General features: G+C 34.1%; 1 protein-coding gene across 4 annotated transcripts in view; it reads right to left on the bottom strand.

Annotated features, from left to right (window-relative positions):
• The window catches only part of PEX5 (peroxisomal biogenesis factor 5), a 672,311-nt gene that overhangs the window by 172,544 nt on the left and 485,887 nt on the right, over positions 1-13,880 (bottom strand). The gene's annotated exons all lie outside the window — the stretch shown is intronic.

The following is a 13,880-nucleotide window of genomic DNA, read 5'->3' as shown; positions in this document are numbered from 1 at the left end:
AGGCATTTTTCATGGCGTCGTGTACCAGAATTTTGCCAATTAACAGTTCAGAGAGGAGTCAAACAGATCTGTTGGAAGTATTCTCTGCAGATGGATTAAATCTTAGAAGACCCTCTGATTCGGTTTCCATCCATGATTGTCTGGCCTGGTGCTGCTCAACTTGTCTGTCACACAGTTCTGATATGATGGATTGGTAGATGCTTGTAGAGTGATTTTTTTTGTCCCCTTATGTCATCCTACTGGTCCAGCTCCCCAGTGCCTCATGTCCAAGCCAGGTCTGCCAGCTATTCTCCTACCTCCCTGGATTTAATCTGGTATTGCTGAGGCCAGTTGTCGATCCTAAGGGCATCCTGGGAGTGTGTCCATCTTTCCATTCATCTGGGATCTTTTTCATTGTATGCCGTACCCACTCCCCTTCCCTCGTGGCAATGTGGTTATGTCTGAGGGGAGAGCATTCAATGGGGATGCTGTAGCATACTGCCCCACTTTCATGGCAGCTCTGCCAGGTCTACCCTGCTTCATCTTTGGGCATTGCCTTCTCCCAATGATATCCTCAGTCTCCAACAGAGATTGTTGCAATGAGACCCCGGTATTGCCACCCTCTGCCTGGGACCGACATGTCTACTCCTTTCTGCTGCTCAGTCAGCTGTCTAAGCTGCTAAATGAACCTAGGTTGTTTGGGTCATAATCAGGGCTTTATCCCACTATGCCCCCTAAGTAGTGCTTGTAGAGTGGGATTGTGCTGAAAAGCTACATCTCAGTCTACCTTAGCTAGCTTGCACAGAGGGTAAGGCCTAGTTCTCTCTTCCTTGTTTATGTACCACATCACTCTGGTGGTGTCTGTAAAAACGTGTAGACATTCTGGGGACCGCAGATGATTGAAGGAGTTAACAGCAATTATGAGAGATGACATCTCTTTTATGCTGACATGTTTTGGTCTGTCTTTTTTGTTGTAAAGACCCTGCACTTTCCCATTAATACTGATTCTTATGCAAAGTCTGAGGGGTCTGCTGTGACTGACTGTGCTGGATTAGGATGGGAGAAAAGGAGTCCTGGATTCTGAGAGACTTGGTGTCTCCAACATATAACCTCCCTTTTTGTGAATCCTAAGATTGGAATTTGAGAAGTCAAATAATGCTGATGCTAGGACCATAGAGATTTCATATACCATTGTATATTTCTCATCTGGACTCTTGCAAAAGGTAACTTGAACATCACAGATGTCATGAGACCCAGAATCCTGAGGAATTCCTTTGCTGGGAAGGAAGTCTGAGTGGAAAACCTCAGGAATAGATCTAAATACAGATCTATTTTTTTTTCCTTTGAAATGAAGTGTCCAGCAGACAACCTACAAAAACAATCATGTGAGAAGGAGTCAAAAAAGACTTCTGAATGCTCTTTTGGAATCCCAGCCTGTGAATAAGATCCCCTTACAAAAGTGGAAGATTCCTGACACTTTGAAAGACTCTGCAAAATTAAGCAAGTTGGCTACATAAAGAAAAAAGTGAATATTTGTCAGTCTGCAGTAGGCTATCACAGGAGCTAGAGATTTGTGAACACCCTTGGAGTAGTGGATAGCCCAAAAATAAGATAGAGAACCAATAATGTGAACCAGACACACAAACCATTATGAAATGCCTAAAACCTATATATACAGGAACGTGATGGTATGTATCTTTTAAATCTGTGGTCAACAGGAAACTCAAATGGGGAATAATGGGCAACAAATTGTAAAGTGACAGCATTTTGAAATTGGGTACTATCATAAATTGGTTCAGAAAGGAAAGGTCTAGAACTTGTCACCAAGAAGCCTCTTTCTTAGGCATCAGAACCATCCTTGAATAAAATCCTTCCCCTAACTGAAGAGGGGGAGCTGCTTCTATCATCCCGAGCCAACATATGAAGGATGAGAGGAGGGAAAAGAAGTGTTTAGTCTGCAGAATGAGGAGGAGTCTCCTGAAAGGGTGGGATAGAGTACCACTAACATCTATAACCTCGATGGATTACTCTCAGAAGCCATCTGTCTGAAACAATCTGTTGCCAACAACAGAAATGGAGGTTCATACTTTTCTGGAAGGATTAAGAGACTATCCGGTTGGGACAAAAGTACCTCATATAGTCATTAAGACTTCACAGAATGTCCTTTGCTTTGGGGGTGAAGTGTTCCGGTTTCCTTTCTGGAAACTCACTGCCATTGCTTTTTATACATCTGCTTACAAGCAGATTGCTGGGATGGTTTATTTTGTTTTTTTACTGAAATTAGACAAGGTAGTATAGAATCCATTGGTAAACTTGGAGAAGCAGAGCTAAAAAATCTAAAAGATTCCTACAATCAGCTTCCTTCTCTCATCACACCTTTTAATGACGTGTGCAGCACAAGATCAAAAACAAGTCCTGTATCCACGGAAGAATTCAAAATTTCATTTAGTAGAGGTGTCGAAGGTGGATGAGTTTAAGTACTTGGGATCAACAGTTCAGAGTAATGGTGAGTGTGGAAGAGAGGTGAAGAAGAGAGTACCAGGCAGGATGGAGTGGGTGGAGAAGAGTGTCAGGAGTGATTTGTGACACGAGTACCAGTAAGAGTGAAAGGGAAGGTCAACAAGAGGGTAGTGACACCAGCTATGTTATATGGGTTGGAGACAGTGGCATTGACAAAAAGACAGAAGTCAGAGCTTGACATGGCACAGCTGAAGATGTTCAGATTTGCACTGGATGTGACGAGGATGGACAGGATTAGGAATAAGTATATTAGAGGGTCAGCCCAGGTTGGAAGGTTTGGAGACATGTGCTGAGGAGGGATGCAGAGTATATTGGGAAAAAAATGCTAAGGATGAAGCTGCCAGGTAACAGGAAAAGAGGGAGGCCTAAGATAAGGTTTATGGATGTGGTGAGAGAGGACATGCAGGTGGTTGGTGTGACAGAGCAAGATGCAGAGGGACAGGAAGAAATGGAAGCAGTTGATCTGCTGTGGTGACCCCTAACGGGAGCAGTCGAAAGAAGAAGAAGATTTTTGACATCCACTATGAGGTTTTGTGAATGGAGCCAGACAAACGTCTTCATAAAATTTCCAGTGACAGCAGCACTAAAGTAGCTTCAGCAGAACCATATGCACAATTTAAACAATAGGCAGTGACTTGGGAAACAGTAGAAACAGAATAACACAAAGCAGATTTCTCTTCACAAGAGGAAACAGTGCCAAGGCATTCCTTATATTCTCATAAGTGGCCAGGATAAACATCAACATACGAGTCTGACAGCTGAGAATTCGAAAAACAGTAAGTGATGTATAATGTTTGCAACTAGAGTTGTTTCAGTGGTGTCTGTGATGTATAATGTTTACACCTAAAGTGGTGCCAATGTTTGTTTTTCATTTAAATAAAGCTAAGACTGCCCAAGCTATATGTGATAATTTAATAAAGATGTTTATTTGAAAAAAAAAAAAAGATTTGCAAAAGCATATACTTTCATCCCAGACTTAATAAAAAGCCTTCCCATCCTTGTCATACATAGAGGGATTAGTTTTAGCAAAATTCTTAAGTTAGGTTTACTAGAGCTACAGCTGTTGGGGCAGGTATGGGATTAGTGTTTAATAAATATAAAAACTGAAGAACGTCACATGATCTATATGCTTTTTTTTTGTTTTATTTTTGGTTTTTCAGATGCAGCAGGTTCACTGTCTGGAAAACTGCAGGCTGTGACAAAGAAATATCCCTCAAAGCAGAAAGAAATAGAAGGACTAGGAGTAGGTCCTGGAAATTCCATTTGTATCAGATCATAATACTTTTTGAGGGACAGAGAAACATAATTCTTTCCCTACTGAAACAACTGATTAATTCTAGAATTCTTACACAAGAGAATTCTTCGTAGGGACTATCCAAAGTCACAGTCTTCCAGTCAGAAATCTGTGGAGACATATCATCTGCACCTTCACATTTTTTTTTTTCAGGTTGAAACTCTTGAGGATCTCTTCAGGAAAAGAAGCGTCTCTTTTCTTTAACAAGAAACAGCCATACAGGAAGGGCAACAGCCTTCACTAAAATCCTGAGCTAAGCCCAATAAATTACCCCTGTTCAGTATTACTGAGACAGAAGACTTATGTTTAGATTTTACTTTCTTTTTCACAGGAATGCCTGAAGAAAGAGGCCCAGAATGCCTGAAGAAAGAGGCCCAGAATCACCAGCAACTGCCTCCATGGGACAGGCATTCCTTGTCCCTTCTTCCAGGAATGATAAGAGTGACATCCCATGCCCTTCAAGGGCACACCAACTGCAGAGTTGTCGTCCAAGCCTTGGACCATGGTGGTTGTAGGAACCGCACCAGTGGGACGTAAGGAAAAAAGATGCCTGGTCAGAGGAACTAGTTTTGGCAACAGTAGTCACCCACATGCAGCTGAGGCAAAATATCAGAGTGCTTCAATGACAAAGGCAGCTCAACAATTATTTTATTTATTTATTTATTTATTTATTTTTAATGGCTGGAAGAAGGTACAACTAAGGAACTGGTAGGTTCATAGTAAGTACTAGGCTAACTGCCATTCTGAGCTATTTTAAGCCTAGCCAATTTCACTTTTGTTGCTTGACTTAACTATCCTATTTGTTGTTAGACTGGCCTCACCTATCCCATGGTCATTACATAGTACCACTAATGATAAAAGCTGGGATCATACCATAGATAATTTGAGGGGGACCCGTGAATGGGATAAAGCATTTAGGGGCTGCCTCTTTTCATTAGTAGAACAGGGGACAGACCTGGAATAAATTTTATGTTTGCTATCCAAAGATCCAAGCTGTACTTGAATATAGATGGATAAACATTGTTTTACATGGATGGGGAACCTGTCCAACCAAACTACTTTTGTTGATGCTGCGAAGGAAGTTATTTTTTTTTTCAAAACAAGTTTATTGTTTTAACATATAAGAGAAATATCATAACAATTTTATACAAATAATTAAAAATAGGTATTATTATAATATTCAACAAAACAACTAAAGTATTTACAAAGACATCCACTACAATCAAATCAATTAATTAATTAAACTAAAATACTGTGCTATTGAAATTAGAATTTTTTTAACAAATTTTGTAAATTATCCCATACAATAAAATGTGATGTTTTTCTAGTTGTTCTCATTCTAATTGTGCTTATTTCCATATGACACATTATATTCATAACATTTTTAAATTCATTGAACAAAGGAGGTGTATCTGAAATCCAATTTCTAGTTATTATTTTCCTAGCCACTGCTAGGATAGACCATAACAAGGGAAGCTTAATCTTTTTAACACATTGAGGTACAGGTGTGTTGAATAATATAAGAGACTTAGAAATAATGAAATTATCTGTAAAAAGAGCCTGCAAAAATTCATTAATTGACTTCCAGTATTCTTTCAACTTCATACAGTCATAAAACATATGAGCCCAGTCAGCATTAATTTCTACATTACATCTCTTACATAGATTATCTTTATTATTAATTTTATTCATCATCAAAGGTGTATAAAAGATCTATGTAAAAATTTCCATGTATAAAGTCTCCAGACAATGGAAGATGTAGTTCTATAAGCAGATTCCAATATATATTGTTTATCTTGTTGAGTTGGTGGGTCCCCATTAATAGAGGTGAAATAATTCCAGTATGAATCTACATTGTAAAAAGTTTCTTGTCTGATAATTTTATGTATATATGAAAGTTTACCTTTATCAGAAACTTTATGCTGTAAATTTATTATCAAGTAATCAATCAGTTTTGGAATAGATTCTTTAACTGTTATAGACATTAGATCTATTCTATCAATGAGATGTTGTCTAAAGATCTGAACCTCTAACCAGCAAGTTTCTCTTAGATCAAATTCTTGTTTTAAGAAATCTAGATTTTTAACTTTATTATCAGATATCAGCTGATACCAGTACTTTAGATTATTATCTATAGCTAAATGAGCTCCTTCAGAAGTAGATGACATAAGCATACCCTGAGTATAAATTATAGGGAATACAATAAAATTCCATTCCCTATACTTAGGGTGCATGAATATAAAGTTACGATAACTAATAATAATATTTAATGGGTAACAGACCATATGTTTAGGTGTAATAGGTGAAGTACAAAATTCCTTTAGCAACCACAACATGGAGTTATTTATAATCATATTTTTATGTGTTAAGGAGATTTTCATGAAGTGCATACTAATTAGCTCCCAATAATCTTTCCATTTTATGACATATGACCGATCTATTAATAAAGTAATAACTTTTATAATAGAAGAGATAATATATAAATTAAAGTCTGGAAAATAAATACCCCCTTGAGACCAGCTATTAGTATGTTTCTTTAATGCAATCCTAGGTCTATTAGGTGCCCATAAGAAATTTAACATTAGTGTATTCAGTTTCTTGATAGTTATTTTTGTAGGTGAAAGTATTATTGATTGTATTAAGTATAAAATCTTGGGGAATATTATCATTTTAATAATTGTAAGTCTCTCCTCCATAGTAAAAACATATTATTCCAGGTATTAAAAAGATTTTGTATATTAAGAAAACAGGTATTATACTTATTATATATAATAGATTTAATATCTTTAGATAGTATTATACCTAAATAAGTTATCTGACCTGAGTTGGGTACATATTTAGTAAAATCACTAATGACAGTATTTTTCGTATATATAGGTAGTATTTTAGTTTTTCTTCATTGAATATTAAAGCAGAAATACTTTTAAAATTGGTCATTTTATCAAATAAAGAGTGCGTAGAAGAAGTAGAGCCTGCTGATGTAATTAGGCCATCATCTGCAAAAAGTTGAATTTTTGATGTTGTATTTTCTTCTATTTCAAAACCCTCTATGTCAGTACTGTTTCTAATCAAATTAACCCAAGGCTCCATTACTAAAGTGAATAATAGTGGAGAAAGTGGACATCCTTGCTTTGTACCTTTAAGAATGGGTATTTTTTGTGAAACATATGTTCCTACCTTAATATAAGCCAGCGTTCCTTTGTATAAATGCTCAATTAAATTTACAAATGCATCAGAGAAATTTGTGCATTTCAGTAAGGTAAACAGATAGTCCCAACTTACTGAATCAAATGCTGAACCTATATCAAGACTAATAAGTGTTAAATCTTTCTTTTTCCTATTTGCAAAATCAATTAATGTTAAAGTTCTTCTTATATTATCAAAAGTATTTCTATTTACAATGAAGCCCGCCTGATCTATGTCTATAATGCCGGGGATAATTGTCTTCAATCTATCAGCAAAAATACTCATAAACATTTTATAATCAACATTAAGTAATGAGATGGGTCGATATGAAGAACATCTAGTTGGATCTTTATTAGGTTTTAAAATTGGTGAAATAAATGTATATTGCCAAGATGGGGGTTATTAACTCAGTTTGGGCCAGAATAAAAACCTTATGTATTAATGAATATGTAGTTTTAGAAAGGATTTTATATATCTCTGGTATAATACCATCATTACCCGGTGCTTTGTTTGATTTAAGCTTATTTATTTGTGTAATAACTTCTGTATATGAAATACTCTTGTCCAATAGTTTAATCTGTTGTTTATTAAGCTTTTTATTCATGTTTGTGGTTATAAACTCCTTTATTTTATCTTTAGGTTCCATGTTAATGTTGTTATGGTTAATCTTGTGAAAGTGATTTCTAAATTCATCCAGTATTTCTGGTATACTAGAAATATTCTTTTTCCTTAGAGAAAAGATTTCTTTGATATGGTTTTGTTTATTCAATCTTTTTGTTTTATTTTTGAGTCTATGTAAGTATTTGGGGCTTACTGAATAAGACAAAAACTTGTATTTCTCTAAAGTTATTTTAACTTTATGAGTTAGAATTTCTTTGTATTTCTCATTTAGTTTGTTTATTTCTTCAATAACTTTCTTGTCCATAATATTTTCTTTATTATTATGTTTATAAGAGTCCAGTTTACTTTGAATATCTAACAATTCCTTATCCCAAGATTTCCTTTTGTTATTATACCATCTGATACTTTGTCCATATAGATATGATTTTAAGGCATCCCAAACATAAACAATGGAGACTTCAGGAGTATTATTTATGTCTAGAAAATGTTGTACTTCTGAAAGTATATATTCTTTATAGTCTTTTAGCTGAGTTAAGTATGCTGGTATCCTTTTGATCTGAACATTATGAGTATTTTTATCATGAATTCAAAAACAATTGAGTTATGATCAGATATAGGACATGAAATGATTTTGGAATTAATTAAATCTGTTACCATCTGGTTAGAAATAAAGACCCTATCTATTTTTGAATAAGTTTTGTATCTGTTAGAAAAAAGGTGTATGGTAATGATTTTGACTCTATCTGATTATTAATATCATTCAAATGATAAGAATTAGCAAAATCATTTAAATGTTTTACATTAGATGTAATTCTTCTTTTCTTTATAGTGGTAGTATCACTTTCATGTAGTATACAATTAAAATCACCAGCTAAAATAATATCCCCTATAGAGAATGATATGATCTTATCAATATGATGTTTCACTGTATTAATACCAACTCCAGGTATCCAATATACATTAATTAAAGTGTAAGTCTTCCCATTAATTTGTATTGTAACCATACAAAACATTCCTTTGTCATCCTGATAAGACTTAATGGTTTTAGGAATGGGCATACTTTTATTCCATAAAATAGCCACTCCTCTTTTTTCTGAGTGTGCTCTGAACTAACCAATACTGTATACTTATTAGTGGCTAGTTTATCAATATCTTTTTTCAAGAGATGGGTTTCTTGCAGGAATACTAGATTGGCCTTGTGTAGATTAATGTATCTTATTAGGCTTGCCTTTTTACACGGATTATTCAATCCATTAATGTTTAAAGAAATTCCTTTTAAAGATGTCATTTGGCATTTTTAAAACTCAAGAATCTTATGATCGAAATAACAAATAACAAGATAAATAATGTTACATCTCCCCTTTTAGGTGTACCTTTAAATATAGCTGTATTTATTAAATCTCTTATGGGATTTTGTATAGGATTCAATTTTGTTTGTAGTGACAATGAGTGTACAGAATATATTGTGGATGTCAAAACTATATACATATAACAATGAACAAGTGAAAATAATGTAAGGATTAAACCTTGCATCCCGCCTGGAGTTGAAAACTCCAACTTAGAGCAGTATTTACTACTCAAGTTAAGCCCCTACCCTAAGCAGCAGTACCTCAGCTACCACCTTATCAATTTAATACTAGTTATATTTAACTGAGGTTAACAGTTTTCAATTCAATTATCTATCAAGACAAAACTACACATTTGGTAAAACAACATCATATAAACTAAAATAAACTTTTTTTTTTTTAAAACTGTTCATACTATTATATAGATCTATGTAATATATAACACTTGTATTCTAATAGCATTCAAATAATCTTAATGTTAGAAATCAAGAGGAGAGAAAATTATGTTCTAACATTCATTTAAATCAAAAACTTTGGCTAATATGATTCAGACATTACATGCATTAAGATGCATCTATTTTCTGTCATGTGAATTCTATCAACAGCTTCCAAAAAAATCTTGAATTGTTTGTATATGAGCATTTACTTAAACTCATTATTGTCAATAGAGTAAAATATTGTATTCATAAAAATTATTATAAATCATATTGCATAGTTATGCAGATTCTCAGAAACACCTGCGTTATTACCTAAAAAAAAAAAAAAAGCCATCACACACATAAACACAGACACACACACATACATATACACACACACATATACACACACGCACACACCCACACACACATACATATACACATAACACACACACACACACACACACACACATATATATATATATATATATCTGATCTCACTGAGTTGTGTCTTTGTAGAGCACAATCCTACTTGCTGTCCCTAGAATAAATCTGTCTGCTTTATACAAAATAATGCACAGCAAACACATATTAGTAACCAGATTTTACAATCATGCTAACCTACTGCTTTAAAATATATCACATGACATTTCTTCCAGAATAGAGTTAAGATTATTTATGCTTGTCAATCAGATGAATTAAATGAGTTATAGTAAAGTATATGTTTGGGACACAAGTTTTTAACACAGATTATTATGCTACTGTTAAGTAGATTTTCAAAAACATTTAAATAAATGTTTCATTTTCTATGCCTTCTAAAATAAGATATTTACTTGCTACAAGAAACTACATCATCTAAACTCATCATAACTGACATATTTTATGAATAGAGTATTTTTCCTGAATCTGTGGTGTGTCAGTGTGATAACCTTGTCAATGTTTATACTAACTGCTTTCAGTTTCTCTGTGAAAATTCTGTGAGTGAAGCTTCTGAGTAAACTCATGGACACTATGCATGAGACAGCCCACATCCCAGATTGTCTCCCTTAACATTTTGGCGGGAAACTTATTAAAACTTGTGGCAAACATTCATTTTGTCAATAGAGTAAAATATTGTATTCATAGAAATTATTATAAATCATATTGGATAGTTATGCAGATTCTCAGAAAAAAGCCATCACACTCACACACACATACACACACACACACACACACACACACACACACACACACACACACACACACACACATATATATATATATATCTGATCTCACTGAGTTGTGTGTTAGTAGAGCACTATCCTACTTGCTGTCCCTAGAATAAATCTGTCTGCTTTATACAAAATAATGCACAGCAAACACATATTGGTAACCAGATTTTACAATCATGCTAACCTACTGCTTTAAAATAAATCACATGACATTTCTTCCAGAATAGAGTTATAAGATTATTTATGTTTGTCAATCAGATGAATTAAATGAGTTATAGTAAAGTATATGTTTGGAACACAAATTTTTAACACAGATTATTATGCTGCTGTTAAGTAGATTTTCAAAAACATTTAAATAAATGTTTCATTTTTTATGCCTTCTAAAATAAGACATTTACTTACTACAAGAAACTACATCATTTAAACTCATTATAACTGACATATTTTATGAACAGAGTATTTTTCCTGAATCTGTGGTGTGTCAGTGTGATAACCTTGTCAATGTTTATACTAACTGCTTTCAGTTTCTCTGTGAGAATTCTGTGATTTGAAGATTCTGAGGTAACTCAAGGACATTGTGCATAAGACAGCCCACATTCCAGATTGTCTCTTTTAACATATTGGCGGGAAACTTATTAAAAACTAGTGACACACATTCATTTAGCAGTGTAAATGCATCTAAACATGACAGAACCTCCACAATGTATTCCACAGATCATCACAGCCTCTATGCAAGTGAAATTAAACTCAAAATTACCAACAAGCAATAAAACTCAGCATCCTTCTCCCAACTCAATTTTCATACAAATCCTACTATTCACTGTGCCCATACAGTCTAAAGCATTTCTATATATTAATAAAGAAAAGAAAAAGAGAGTAGAAAATAAAAGGGAGTGAGGCTGAAATAAAAAAATGTAAGAGAAAGCTGTAAGAAGTATATACAATGGAATGTTACTTACTGTTTATATTAATAGAGTTAAAAAGAAAACATTATTTACTCTTATTTAGTTCTGATTATTATTAGTTAAAGTATGACAGATTATTTACAAACAAGCATAAGCAGTATAATCAAGAAAGTATAATTAGAAATAGCATTTGAAGAACTTATAAACTTTTACAAGAAATAAATATGTTATTATTCTATTAATTATATTTTCATTACTGTTCTCTCCCTGCCCTCCCCCACCCTTTACCCACTACATAATCTAAATAGAATGTCATTGTTTAAACAAAGAAAATAATAAAAGAAGAAGGAAAAAAAAGGTAAAGATAAAAAAATGTATCAAATTACTAACCTTACTTTTTTCAGAAAGAAAACAAATCGAGTCACAGCCTGCCATTAAATCCTCAGGCATTTTGACTGGTTATGAAACAAAACATTTCTTTGCACATAGAGAATAACTTTGATTAAATCTTTTCCAAAATATTTGTGGTTTTCTGGAAATGCAGGAACTATATTCAAAAAGATTAATAATGAACTAAAATGATGAGAGAGGAAAAACATATAACAAATCATTTGTTTTTAGTCTCTTCTTCTTCTCTGAAGTCTTCCAGGAAGCTTCAGTTGCCAATCTCTTTAATGAAGAACTAGCCCATTCCATTTCTTCTATTTTATCCAAAATCCTTTTTCTTTGACAAACAGTAAAGCAGAGTCTAAATCATCGAAGACCTTAGGACCATCAGGAAGGAAGATTTTAAGCTTGGCAGGAAACAGAAGGTATGTTTTAAACTGTGCTTTTTTAAGCTCCCTTATTAGTGGCAGAAAAACTTTTCTTTTAGCAATTACCATGGAAGAATAGTCATTGTCAAAACGCACAGTTGTCTCATTAAACTTAACAGGAGCTTTAGCCCAAGCAGATTTAAGAACCATCTCTTTATCAAAAGATGATAGAAATCTAACTATAACTGATCTAGGATAGTTTTTGTTAGAGTTAGTATTAGCTATAGATCTATGTGCTCTTTCGATACCAAAAGAGAATGCTTCTGGTAAATCTAAAGTTTTAGGGAGCCATGTTGTTAAAAAGAAGTAATATTGTTACCTTCAATATTTTCTGGCAGTCCAAAAATCCTAATGTTATTGCGCCTAGATCTATTTTCCAGGTCATCCAGCTTTGTTTGTAAATGTGTATTTTGTTTCAGCAGAAACTCAATGTTGATTTCCTGTTCTTGTATTTTATTTTCCATGTCATTCACAGCTTCTTCTATGCCTGTCATCTGGATCTTCTGTTGTTGCAGGTCCATATGTAACAAGTCTATTTGTTTTGTAGTTTTTCTATGAAAGTGTCTATTTTAGTATCCATTTTATCCATCTTAGCAGTAAGTTGCTGGACTATAATTATCAGAGACTGAAGTTCTTTCTTGATGCTGGAGTCTTGAGAATTTGTCTTACTGGAACTCATTTCAGACTGATAAACTGACAGGAAAATTTCCAAAGTAATTTCTGACAGGAATATTATTAAGATTTCCTTTCTTTTTTAGATATAGTTCAAGAACTATATAAAACAAACATATTTAGAAAGAAAATTACTTCAAGAATTATTTTTTTAAGTAATTAATTCCTGTCAATGTAATGAAATTGGTGGAGCTGAAGAAATCTGCTGCTATCCTGTGTTCATCCTTGGCCACGTCCCAAGGAAGTTATTTTTGATGCCATTTATACTTATGCACATCAGCAAGTCATCAGTATTAGGTCAAGGGGCGCCCTATATGGCAGTCACAGGTCACCTTTTAGCAGTCTGCAGGACACGAAGTATGGGCCATATTTACGCATCTCTCGTAACATGCATGATCATGCCCATTGGCAGAGGAATAATGTGTAGCATAAATACAGATTTGCTGTTACCATCTCAGCCTTTAGAATGCGTTGAGCATGGAATGTAACCTTCCTATTCCCCTGCATTCCTTTTACTTCAGTAGATGTGCACTGACTCAGTATAGCTACCATTTTTACCTTACTGTATAGATTGGTTCTACTGATGCTGGTGTAGGCCCACTCCGGTCTGATTCACTTTGCTTCACTCCACTTCACTAACAATACCATACCTTTCCTATTCGCTGCATGTATCTTTTATATTTACTCTCCTGACCACACCTCTTCATTATAAGCATGTACAGGGTACCAATAATATTTGGACACATTACAGAATCCATAACAAGCAGCTTTCACTGCCTCTTATACCCTTTATAAAATAACCAATTACATTAGGTAATACCATGCATCCATACACTACCTAATACTTGTATCTTAGTCCTCCACTTCCAACTATCCCTCTATCAGAGGTCCTAAAACCTCAGCTCCTTCTAATAT

Source organism: Protopterus annectens, chromosome 2.part1 (genome assembly GCF_019279795.1).
Source record: "Protopterus annectens isolate FY-2018-M chromosome 2.part1, PAN1.0, whole genome shotgun sequence".
Taxonomy (NCBI): Eukaryota; Metazoa; Chordata; order Ceratodontiformes; family Protopteridae; genus Protopterus; species Protopterus annectens.
This window is presented reverse-complemented; position numbering and strand designations above follow the sequence as displayed.